The following is a 12,213-nucleotide window of genomic DNA, read 5'->3' as shown; positions in this document are numbered from 1 at the left end:
TTTTATATGTATTTGTTATCTCCCTCATTAGAAGGGAAACTCCTCGACAGTAGGTTTATTTCTTTATTTTTACTCACATCCTTAGCACCTAGCACAATGCCTGGTACACAGTAGGTATTTAATAAAATAATTGCCAATTGATTGATGAAAGAATCGAAGACACAAATACTTTCATTATGCACCAATACTTGTCAATTCAGTTTACATTGTTTTGTGGTGGTTGTTCTTTTTATATCCATTTTTTTCTTTTCCATTGTTGGAAATCATTTTTCTGGCTCTGCTTACATCACTTTGCTTCATGATCATCATTCCTTACAGTACAGTAATATCTCATTGTATTCATATTTGACAATTTGTTTAACCATTCCCCAGTCAATGGGCATCTACTAAGTTTCAGTTCTTTGCTACTGTAAAAAGTGATGCTATAAATACTTTGGTGTATATGAAGCATGTGACAAATATGCATATTTACATCAATAATCTGTAGTATATGCCTAGTAGTGGAATCTCTGGGTCAAAGCATATGGACACTTTAGTCATTCTGTTTGATTTCCAGAATGATTATACCAACCAATTCAAGTCTCCCCCAGAGATGGTGTGCCTGTATTTTCACACCCCTTTAATATCGACCATTATAACCTTTGTCATTTTTACCATTTTGCTGGTGAGTTGAAACTTCAGGATTGTTTTGATTTGTTTTCCTCTTATTAGTAGTACTTTGGAGTGTTCTTTAAAAATTGCTGATGGTTTGAAATTCTTTTTTTGAGAACTGTTTATTCATATCCTTTGACCACTTATCTATTGGAGAATGTCTTTTATCTCACATATTTCTTAGTTGACTATCTTGGCTGTCAAAACCTTATCAAATATATTTTATACAAATATTTTTCCAAGTCAATTGCTTTACTTCTTATCTTATATATGTTAGTTTATTTGGGCAAAAGCTTTTCAATCTCATGTAATTAAAATTAAATTATCTATTTTATCCCTTGTAATTGCTTACATCACTTCTTCATTAAGAATTTATCTGTTCTTCATGACCATGAGAGGTAAATGATCTGCTTCTCTTTCAATTTTTTTATTGTGTGATATTTGATATTCTGGTCTTGTATTCATTTTGTCTTTATTGTGAAATGTGGTGTGTTAGGGGTTGGCATGATGCCAGTACCCTATTCAGTTTTGATTTGGGAATTAAATAAGATACTTGCAATTTCATTAAAGAGTGAACAAAAAGGATGTTTACTTCGTCCTACCATAGCAAGGGTAAGCAATAAAGTACAGTGGCATTTAATTTCCATAGTTATGCCCCCATCTCCGTATAAAAATGTGTCTGGTCACCAGGTAAAGGTATCATGACTCCTAGTGGTATTCAGACACTCATGAAGCCAGCAGGGTCCAATTCAACATGAGTGGGACTTTTTGTGCACTTAGGGGACCAGGAAGCTGCTTCAAGGGAGGCAGGGACTAATCAGGTCCCAGAGACAGCTTTGTCGCCCTTTAGTCTGGGTCTAGTGGGGATTCTGCCACCTGTGCCTAGAATTGAAATCGACGAACAAAACAGACTAGAAAAATCCCCAAGCTCATTCCTCAGGACCATAGGGACCAAAAGGGGAGGGCAGAGGAGAGAAGCTCTAGCTCTTCCTGTCTTCTGTTCAGTTCATAGTGCATGTACTGTGGATAATCAGAGCCCTTATTTTCTTTGGACACTGAAAGAGTGTGTCTGTTTGAAAGTTTTAAAGATACATCCTGCTCTGGCTACAAAGCTAAGGAAAAGGTACTCCTGCCCGTGTATTTGACAATTTGATTCTCATATTTTTTCATATTTCTTCTGTTTGATCTTCAGAATGAAGAAAGTACTAAGCATCAGGGCAATTAGGAATGAGAATAAAAAACAAAAAACAGGGAAGCAGAAAATCCCCAAACTCATTCTACATAGATTTTCATCAGAAAGGATTGTTTCCTTGGCTTACAGACAAATATTTTGAGAATTTTAACAAACCAAATCAAGTGTTTGTAATTAGGGGGAAAAAAAGTATAATGGCATTCTATGCAGTGGATTCAGATGGTAAAAATATGATTCAGCCCTCCAGTAATTGAGGGAGACAAGACCAACCTAAATTAAATAAGAATATGTATGAGGAGATGCCTGATAAGATGGAGGAATAAGAAAGTCTCAGTATTCCCCTCAAGAATTGCAACAATAATGCTATGAAGAGATAAAATCACCAAAAACCCTTGAAAAAGTTGATTTTGGAAAAAAGACACTAAAAAAATTTTAAAAAGCAAAAGAACTATAAAAAAAGTAATAATAAAAATATTCAAATGCATCTGTGATCTCATTGACTCTAGGATTCCTTCTAACAACACAGATTACAACCCATCCGTGCCTGCCCATTCGGTGCCATCATTGTTCATGTTCTTCCAAAAGTTCTCTCCAAGGGTGTCACCCAATATCCTTCCTCATGAGGATGCAAGTGAGCACTCTGGCTGTCCACTTGATATCCTTTTCTCTTGACCCACGACCAGGCCATCTTCTCTTCTTGTCATGGAGTTACTTGATGACATCCTTCACTTGTTCTTTTTTGGAGTTCCTCCTTATTATATGGTGCAATCTACTCAGACCTACCATGGGCCTTTCCATTAGCCTTTGTGTGCTGCTTGTCTTTAGTTCGTTAGCAGTAATGATGTACCACATCTGGCTGCCATAAAGCAATTCCAGGAAAATGTATAAGATGGGGTTTTGCTTTCATGGGAAGCCCTGGGTCAATAAAAGGACTTTGTAATTTCCTAGAAGCAATCCTCCCCTCCTGCCCCGTACTCCCCCCCCCCCCCCCCCCCCCTACTCCCCCCCCCCCGCCCCCACCTTTTCAACTCTAGGTCCATATCACTGTCTGTTGCAGATATACATACTGTTAGATGAGCACTATAGGATGTTCATACAAATGCATGTAGAAATGTGTGCAATAAGCATTCTTAATTCACTTTATCTTTCATGTGTCAAAGGACAGGACAAACTCCTTTGAGTGACTATTGATTTCTTTCAGGAGGCTCTGCAGTGTCTTCAGGCTAAATAAAATCAACACAATGTCATCTGGAGACAGGAGCATCTGGAGGCACTCACCATTTGAAGGATTCCTTCTTGACCTTGACTCTCCTCGGATTTCCTCCATTACAGTGGTAAATATCTTTGACAAGCATAAGTTTAATCGTTTTCAGTTGTGTCCCACCATTCATGATTCCATTTGGGGTTTTCTTGGCAAAGATACTGGAATAATTTACCATTTCCTTCTCCAGCTCATTTTACAAATGAGGAACTGAGACAGAGTGAAATGACTTGCCCAAGGTCACGCAGCCAGTGTCTGAGGCTGGATAGGAACTCAGGTCCTCAGGACTCCAGCAGCAGCATTTTATTGCCTGTGCCACCTAGCTGTTCCTTGGAAAGAATATATCTCCTTGTTTTATGTGTTGCCTGATATTTATTATAAGAATGTGAGAAATATAGTTAAAAGTAACAGAGCAAAAAAAAAAAAAACCCAGAAGAAAAAATATACTCAAACAATACCAAGAGATGCACCAAAAATATAATTGTACTTATCTCAATACATTATAAAATAGATGATAAACATGCCACAAAAATTCAAGGAAGAAGTGAAATTAGCAAAAATTTCACAAGATGAAGAAACAGTTGAATATGACTAAGAAGTCTCAGGACAAGATGATAATGAAACTCAATACAGAAATATCCATGCAAATAACGTGTGTGTGTGTGTGTGTGTGTGTGGTTCAGTGAAAAACATTCTTATTTCATAGGAGGAAACTGTGGTAGCAACATTAAAATAAAGTTTTTAAAAATTAAAGTAAATTAAAAAAAAGTTTCCAGAAAATTATGCAACTAGGAAAAAAGATTTGGCATTTATAAGATCAGAAAGGATGAAGGAATAGCGCAAGGAATGAACACTTTAAAATTATTGGGTCTTCTGCAAATTTTGAAAAAGAAAAGAATCTTAGCACTGTATAAAAGGAAATCATATAAGAAAACTTCCTAGAAATATGAAAAGAGATGAACAGATTAGAAATTGACAGAATCTTTGGTTTGTCAATGCTATAAATCCCAAATTCAGCTATTCCAAATACACCATTGTTATATTTTAAGACCGTAATGACAAGAGATTATTTTGCAAATAGTCAAAACGCTGATTCTTACTATTTCCATAAAAATGAGAAATATGGAGCTGACACATGACATCTTGAAAATTTAAAAACATAGGACTTCACCCTCAAATTGGTCTTCTCTGGGTACACAGAACATCTTTTTTTGAAAGACAGAAGATGGTCAAGATGACAGCCAATCTTATGGCAAATTTTGATGTTTCTGAGTTACCTCATCAAAATATATTCAAAAGTAATTAGGTTTATAATAATAGTTAACTAATCTCACCTTCAAAGGTGAGGAGGAAAACAAACAAACAAGCAAACAAGAGTCAGTTGAACTGTTTTGATTTTTTTTTAATGGGCTCAAGGGGAGATGGGAAAGAGTAATAAATTGATTTTAGATGTTCACAAAGAATGAAAGGGTTGGGGGGAAGGATAGGGCAAAGAGGATTAAGTGGGTAGAAAAAGTAATCCAGGGACAATATGCTCAGGCCAAGTTGGGTTAAGAGCAAGTAGATTTAGGTTTTTTTTTTTCAGATCTATGTTTGTGACTTATTTGCATAAATATATATGAACTAGGTTTAGTGTTGTGTAAGTATCTCTGTGTCTTTATATGGGTTAAGAATGCGATAGGATTAATATTAGTGAAAGAAAGAAGATTGTATTTCCTTCTGACAAATGAATAGAATCTTTTCTCTGTTACCATTATGGAATGGTAGAAAATTTTGATATATTCAACAAATGGAAGGAAATTAAAGGAATCAAAATTGATGAATTTGGTTCTATAAAAACCTTTACAAAACAAAAAGCAATATATCCAGAATTTAAAAAAAAACTAGATTTCTTTTTAAAAAATTTTTTTGTCTTTATTGATTTGTTTGTTTACTTTTAGTTTACAAGATTCAATTCCACAATTCCATGAGTTTCAAATTTTCTCTACCTACCTCCCCTCTCCCCCTGATGACAGCATACAATCAAGTATAGGATCTGCAAATACCTTCACGTTAGACATTAGTTAGGTTATAAAGACGGATTGTTATCAGATAGAATGAAAAATGGTAAAGAGGAAACAAAACCAAACAAGAAAAAGAAAAAGATCAAGTAGTTTGCTTCAATCTGGATTCAAACTCAGTTCTTTCTAGTTCTTTCTCTGGATGTAGACATCTCTCTACATCATGAAGTCTTTTGGGATTGACTCATATAACTGCATTGCTGAGAAGAGTCCAGTCTATCAAAGTTGGTCATCACACATACGTTGTGTCTGTAATTGTGTACAATTTTCTCCTGGCTCTACTTTTCTCATGCAGCATCAGTTCGTATAAGCCTCTCCAGGTAAATATGAAGTCTATCTGCTCCTCGTTTCTTATAGCACCATAGTATTCCATTACATGCATATACCACAACTTGTTCAGCCATTCCCCAATTGATGGGCACCCCCTTAATTTCCAATTCTTTGCCACCACAAAAAGAGCTGCTATAAATATTTTTGTACATATGGGTCTTCCTCCCACTTCTATGATCTCTTTGGGATATAACCCTAGTGGTATTGCTGGGTCAAAGGGTATGAAAGTATTTATAGCCCTTTGGGCATAGTTCCATATTGCTCTCCAGAAAGGTTGGATCAATTCACAACTCCACCAGCAATGCATTAGTGGTCCAATTTGCCCACATCCTTTCCAGCATTTGTCATTTTCCTGTTTTGTCATCTTAGCCAATCTGACTGGTGAGATGTGGTACCTCAGAGTTATTTTGATTTGCATTTCTCTAATCAATAGTGATTTGGATCATTTCTTCATATGCTTATAGATATCTTTAATTTCTTCCTCTGAAAACTGCCTGTTCATATCCTTTGACCATTTATCAATTGGGGAATGACCTGTATTCTTATAGATTTGACTCAATTCTCTGTATATTTTAGAGATGAGTCCTTTATCAGAGACATTGGTTGTAAAAATACTTTCCCAATTTCCCACCTCCCTCTTAATCTTGGTTGCATTGGCTTTGTTTGTACCGAAGCTTTTCAATTTAATGTAATCAAAATTATCCATTTTGCATTTTATAATGCTCTCTAATTCTTGTTTGGTCATAAAGAGTAACAAAATTCATTTGGAAGAATAAACGGTCCGGAATATCAAAGGAATTAATGAAAAGAAATGCTAGGGAAGGTCGTCTAGCTATAACAGATTTTAATCTGTATTATAAAGCAGCAGTCATCAAAACTACTTGGTACTGGCTGAGGAATAGAGGAGTGGATCAATGGAATAGATTAGGCACACGAGACTCAGCAGTCAATGACTATAGTAATCTATTGTTTGATAAACCTCCAGACCCTGGTTTTTGGGATAAGAACTCACTATTTGACAAAAACTGCTGGGAAAACTGGAATATAGTATGGCAGAAACTGGGCATAGACCATTATCTAACACTATATACCAAAATCAAGCCTAAATGGGTGTGTGATCTAGGTATAAAGGTCGATACTGTAAGCAATCTCGGAAAGCAAGGAATAGTTTACCTGTCAGATTTGTAAAAACTAGATTTCTAAGAGGCAGATATGAGGAGCAAATAATTCCAAGTATGGGTGATGGGTTGATTAAAAGTGTGGAGGTAAAGGATGGAATGATAAATTTGACTAACAACTAATAGTCCAGTTTGACTGGAAAAATAAGAGTATGTGAAGGGGAAATCCCATGAAATAACACAGTAAAGGAATGTTGGAACTAGATTTTTGAGGACCTTAGAGGATAGACTAAAGAGTTTATATTCTAGCTTAGAGGCCACAGGGAAACACTGACAACTTTTGAGCAAGAGCATGGTCAGACTTATTCCTTAGGAAAACATTATTTTGTTATCTTTCTGGAGGATGGATCAGAGAAGGGAGAGATGAGAAGCAAAAAGATCAATTGTCTTATTATTAGATAGCCCAGGTAAGTGTTGAAAAGGGCCTGATTTAGAAGATTACTGTAGGAGACATTGAAAAGACAGGATAACTAATTGGATTTGGGGAGTGAAGGAAAGAGAAGAGAAAAGGACAATTAAAAAGTTATGAACCCGTGTGAGTGGGATGATAGTTGTATGCTCAATAGAAATAGAAGTTCGGAGGAGGGGAAGTTTTAGTTTGAGGAGGTAATTATTTGCATTTCTGGACATGCTAAGTTTTAGATGCCAATGGAACATCCAGATGATTGTGTTGAGGAAGCAGCTGGTTATACAGTAAAGGTGCTTCAGAGTGAGTCAGATAAATAAGGCCAGGCTTTTGGAGTCATCAGTGTAGAGATGATAACTGAACCCATAAGATCAGGGGAGAGATTGTATATACAAAGAGGAAATAGGAAAAAGCCTTTGGGGACAGTCATGTTTGGGGGGGAAGGAAGGATAGGGTCAAGAAATGGATGGTGAGCCAGCAAAGTGGATTAAGAGGCACTGGTCAGATGCCAAGGAAAAGAATGAGGAGAAAAAAGTACCATAGAAACTAAATAAGAGAGCATTCCTGAGGACAGAGTGGTTGAAAGTATGAAAAACATCAAAGGAATTCACTTGGCTACATAGGGTAGAATTAAAACCAATTGGTGAAAGTCACAGGGAGGAATGGCTTCAGTTCATTATCAGGATGAACTTTCTTAGTACTAAGATTACCCTCAAAATGGACTATGCTACCTTGTGAGGTACTGAGTTCCCAGTGGTGTTCAAGTAGAGCCTAGTGATTACTTCTTAATGATATAATAGAGGGGATACATGCATTAGGAAAAGGCTTCAATTAGATGATCTTAAGGGTCCTTTCCAATTTTGAGATTTAACTTCAGAATAAGGCTATAGTGTTATTTTTTTTTCTTTTCAGATATGACAAATGACAAGTGGACATCAAGATATAAAGCTGTTTGGAATACTAATGAGGCTACCACTTATTTTGTATGGGAACATAGAAGTCTTAAAGCTTAAGAGCCAAGAAGGAATGGAAAAAGGTAGTTAGTAACCAAAGGCAAATTCTGGAGGAATTTCACATATGCCAATGCCTACTGGAACAAGAAATGAGAGGAATTAAAAAGCTATACAATCCTATTTTGCACATACTTGACAGAATTATGGTAAAAGAACATTCACTTTTGGGGCGGCTAGGTGGCACAGTGAGTAAAGCGCCAGCCCCAGAGTCAGGAGGACCTGAGTTCCGTTCCAGCCTCAGACACTTAATACCCACACAAAAAAACTAGCCGTGTAACCTTGGGTAAGTTACTTAACCCCAATTGCCCTCCAAAAAAGGCAAAAAAAAAAAAAGGACATTCACTTTCCAGTGGAAGTGATCTCAATCTCTGTGAACTGGATCCATAGGTGATGTCAGCAGTTAAGGATATTGAAAATTTTCCAGATGATTTGAAAGATTTTCTGTTTTACTTGAGATACTGAAATTATTCCCTGACCATAGAACAACCAACAAAACACAAAAATAAACCCTTCTTATTGCTGGTTATTAAGATGTTCATAAAACATTTTTTTTACAGAAGGCAAGCAATATGGATGACTTGGGGAAAAGAATTTAATGTTGGAATCCCAATGAGTGGTGAGTCTTTTAAATAGTCAATTTAGCCTTGAATGGTGGCCCAACTGACTATTCAAGAATGCTGATATCAGAGAGTTAGATACCAATGTATTCTTCAACACTTTCTTCAACTAAACTCTGAAAGAAGTACAGTCTCTGAAGTAAATGCATAGTATCTGTCCAAGTGTCCCATTTATATTCAAGGGAAATGATGGTGTTTTTTTGTGAATATTGATCAGGTTTAGAATACTTGAATAGCATAAGCAAGAACAAAGCCAATACTTATTTATAGGTGACATAATCAGAGGTAGTAGACTCCTAAAAGATTAAAGACTAAAGTACTACATCCTGGAAAGTATCTATGAAGGTGCCTGCCCTCCTTATACAACAGGGAGTGGGTTTCTCTATTCTGGTAATCTAGCACTGAGGCTGAACAAATTATCTGAATAAGTCCTTGTCTTTCCCACTGATTACATTTATACTGGAATGTCCCTTCAAAAAGTCCAAGGGGTATAAAACTGTACATACCTTTTTGACTCAGTAATATACCACTACTACTCTGTATCCCAAAGAGATCAAAGAAAAAGGAAAAAAAACCTGTTTGTATAGAAATGTTTGTAGTAACTTTTTTTGTGGTGGCAAAGAATCGGAAATTCAGGGGATGCCCATTAATTGGGGAATGGCTAAACAACTTGTGGTAATATGATTGTGATGGAATACTAATGTGCTATAAGAAATGAAAAGCAGGATTCTTTCAGAAAAACCTAGGAAGACTCACATGAACTGATGTTAGGTGAAGTGACAAGAACCAGGAGAACATTGTACAGAATGAAAGCAATATTATATGATGATCAGCTGTGGAATGACTTAGCTATTCTCAGCAACAAAATGATCCAGGACAATTCTGATTGGGCTTATGATGATGAATGGTCTTTACTTCCAGAGAAAGAACTAATGGAATTCGAATGCAAATTGAAGTATAATTTTTCACTTAATTTTTCTTGTTTTCTTGGGGAAAACCCCCAACATGACTAATATGCAAATATGTTTTGCATCATTTCTCATGTATGATTGATATCATATTTCTTACCTTCTCAATGGGTGGGGGGAGGATTTGAGAGGGAGGGAGAGAATTCAGAGCTTAAAAAAATTTTTTAAAGTGAATGTTCTGGAAACCAATACTAATGATCCCCTTCCTACCTTTATTTTTACTAGCTAGCCAGAGGAGACAAGTAATTCAAAACAAATGCATGTAATGGACTAGCCTAATAAGGAGAGTAAGCAATAAAATATAGCTTTTCTCCTTTTCCTCCCCACCCCCCACTATAAACCTGGAGAATTGTTGGTTTTTGTTATTCAGTTTTGTCTGACTCTTCATTACCCCATTTGGGGTTTTCTTGGCAGAGATACTGGATTTTTTTTTAGCCATTTCCTTCTTAAGCTCATTTTTACAGATAAAGAACTGAGGCAAATAGGATTAAGTGACTTGTCCAGGTTCACACAGCTAGTAAGTGTCTGAGCCCAGATTTGAACTCATGAAGAGTTCTTTCTGATTCCAAGTTTTTCCCTCTATCCACTGTGCCACCTAGAATCCCTAACCTGGGGAATACTCTCCCACAAGTATGCATGCCATCAATGGGAAGAGCTGAAAAATGCAGGGAACATACCTAACAAGTTACTCACAAAGGGAAAACATGTGGTTATGCCATGTGTGAAGGGGTATACACGTAGAGAACACACATGCCCAGGGCTCAGTTGTGAAGAGGCAGGTAACTCCAGCACCACAAGGCCACTGATGTCTAGAGGGAGGTTATCATGCCACTCCCACTGGGCCCCCTCCACACTGGCATGATGTAGCATGTCCTCTCTGCAGGGAATGTAGCCTTTGCTAGACATGTAGCCCCATGCTGTTCTTATGCAGTTACTGTTTGCTAATGCTTCACTGGTCTTGTAGTCACTGCCAGGATTGACCCTGTTTGCTATAGGTAATTTTTCTGGTAATTTTTCTCTCTATTTCTGACTTCTAGCTGCAACTGGAGTCTTGGTCATAAAGGGGGATGTGGTAAAGGGCTGTCATTCCTCTTTTAGCTTAAAGCATAGAGGACTTTTTTTCTTAGAAAAGATCAAAACACTAAAACTCAGCCATTGGACTATGAAAGCCCCTTTCTGCCATTTCCTTCTTTAAGGACAGCCAGTCAATTCTCAGAGCCTTGATGATGCTTTCAATCCAGGAGGAAATTCCTGGCCTTTAGGCTTAAATCTCCATTTCCTATTTATGAAGGGCTGGATCTCTGACAGAAGCTGCCCATCCAACCAACTGCTGAGGCCTCTCCTGGTTCAGTCACCACTTAAGTTTCTCAGACCTAAACTCTTTTGGTATGCCAGACAAATGAAAAATGGGAGACAGAAAAGGCATAGAAACATAATTAATCCCTAACAACAGGATCTTTTCTTCCTTCTACCATTCCACATCCTTGCCTTTAATATGCATATGTGGCCAGCCTCAACCCTTTGAAGACTTTGAGTACACACCCTACAGCGGAAAATTAAAAGTTGTCTCTAGCTAATTATGTTTAAAAATTAGTCCCCATTATTCTTATATTTGCAAAGCATAATATTTTATAATGGGTAAGTGAATATTGTCAAATGCTTAGCTAAAATTTAGGATGGCTGCTTTCTCCAGCATTCACTTGATTACCACTTCAGTAGCCCTGTCCAAAAAAGGAGATAAGGTTAGTCTGGCCTGATAGCCCTGTTCTTGATGAAGTCTGTTGGTGGCCCTTGATCAAAGGTTTCTTTTCTAGATGTTCATGACCATCTCTTTAACAATCCATTCTAGAATTTTGCCAGGAACCAAAGTCAAACAGACAGGCTTTTAGTTTGGTTATTCCATTCTTTTCTTCTTTAGGGAAAAAACTGGGACATTTGAATCCTGTGGTCCTCTTCATTTTCTTCAGTCTTTCAAAGTTCACTGTCAATAATTCAACAATCACACAATCCCATAATTCAACAAATATTTGTTAAATTGAATTGTTAAAGGGGAAGGCACTCTCCCTCCTGGGGCCTACCACCAACTTTCAGGAGGCTGGGGAGAATCTGAAAGAGGAAATACAGATAACAACCTGTATTAGCAGCAAAGTAGCTCATTTGTTCTAGGAGAGTTGCAGAGTTAACAATTCCTCATCAGTAATCAATGATGATTGCTGAGAAGGGTACCACCTCTTCACCTGCAAGTGACTGTGCTACTGTTACTGAGACTGGTCAAGGAGGTCTCTTCTTTGTTGGTTATCCTGAATTGTGAATTCCTAATTGACTAGTTATTTCAGAGCAATGCCACTGAGAGAAAATTCATGAATTTTTCTTGAATGTACTTTTACAAAGACCTCTACCCCTGCCATGTTTGGCACCTGCAAATAGCCTTCCTTGTGTTGTGAGAATGTGTTTCTGCTGGTCCACCTTAGTTTTCTATCCTTGTTTTTTGAGGCTTATCTTATGCCACCACCCTTTACTTACCTTAAATTCCAACC

Source organism: Petaurus breviceps, unplaced genomic scaffold, assembly GCF_028583685.1.
Source record: "Petaurus breviceps papuanus isolate PSGF00001 unplaced genomic scaffold, PetGlider_PUasm1.0 90775, whole genome shotgun sequence".
Lineage (NCBI taxonomy): Eukaryota > Metazoa > Chordata > Mammalia > Diprotodontia > Petauridae > Petaurus > Petaurus breviceps.
This window is presented reverse-complemented; position numbering follows the sequence as displayed.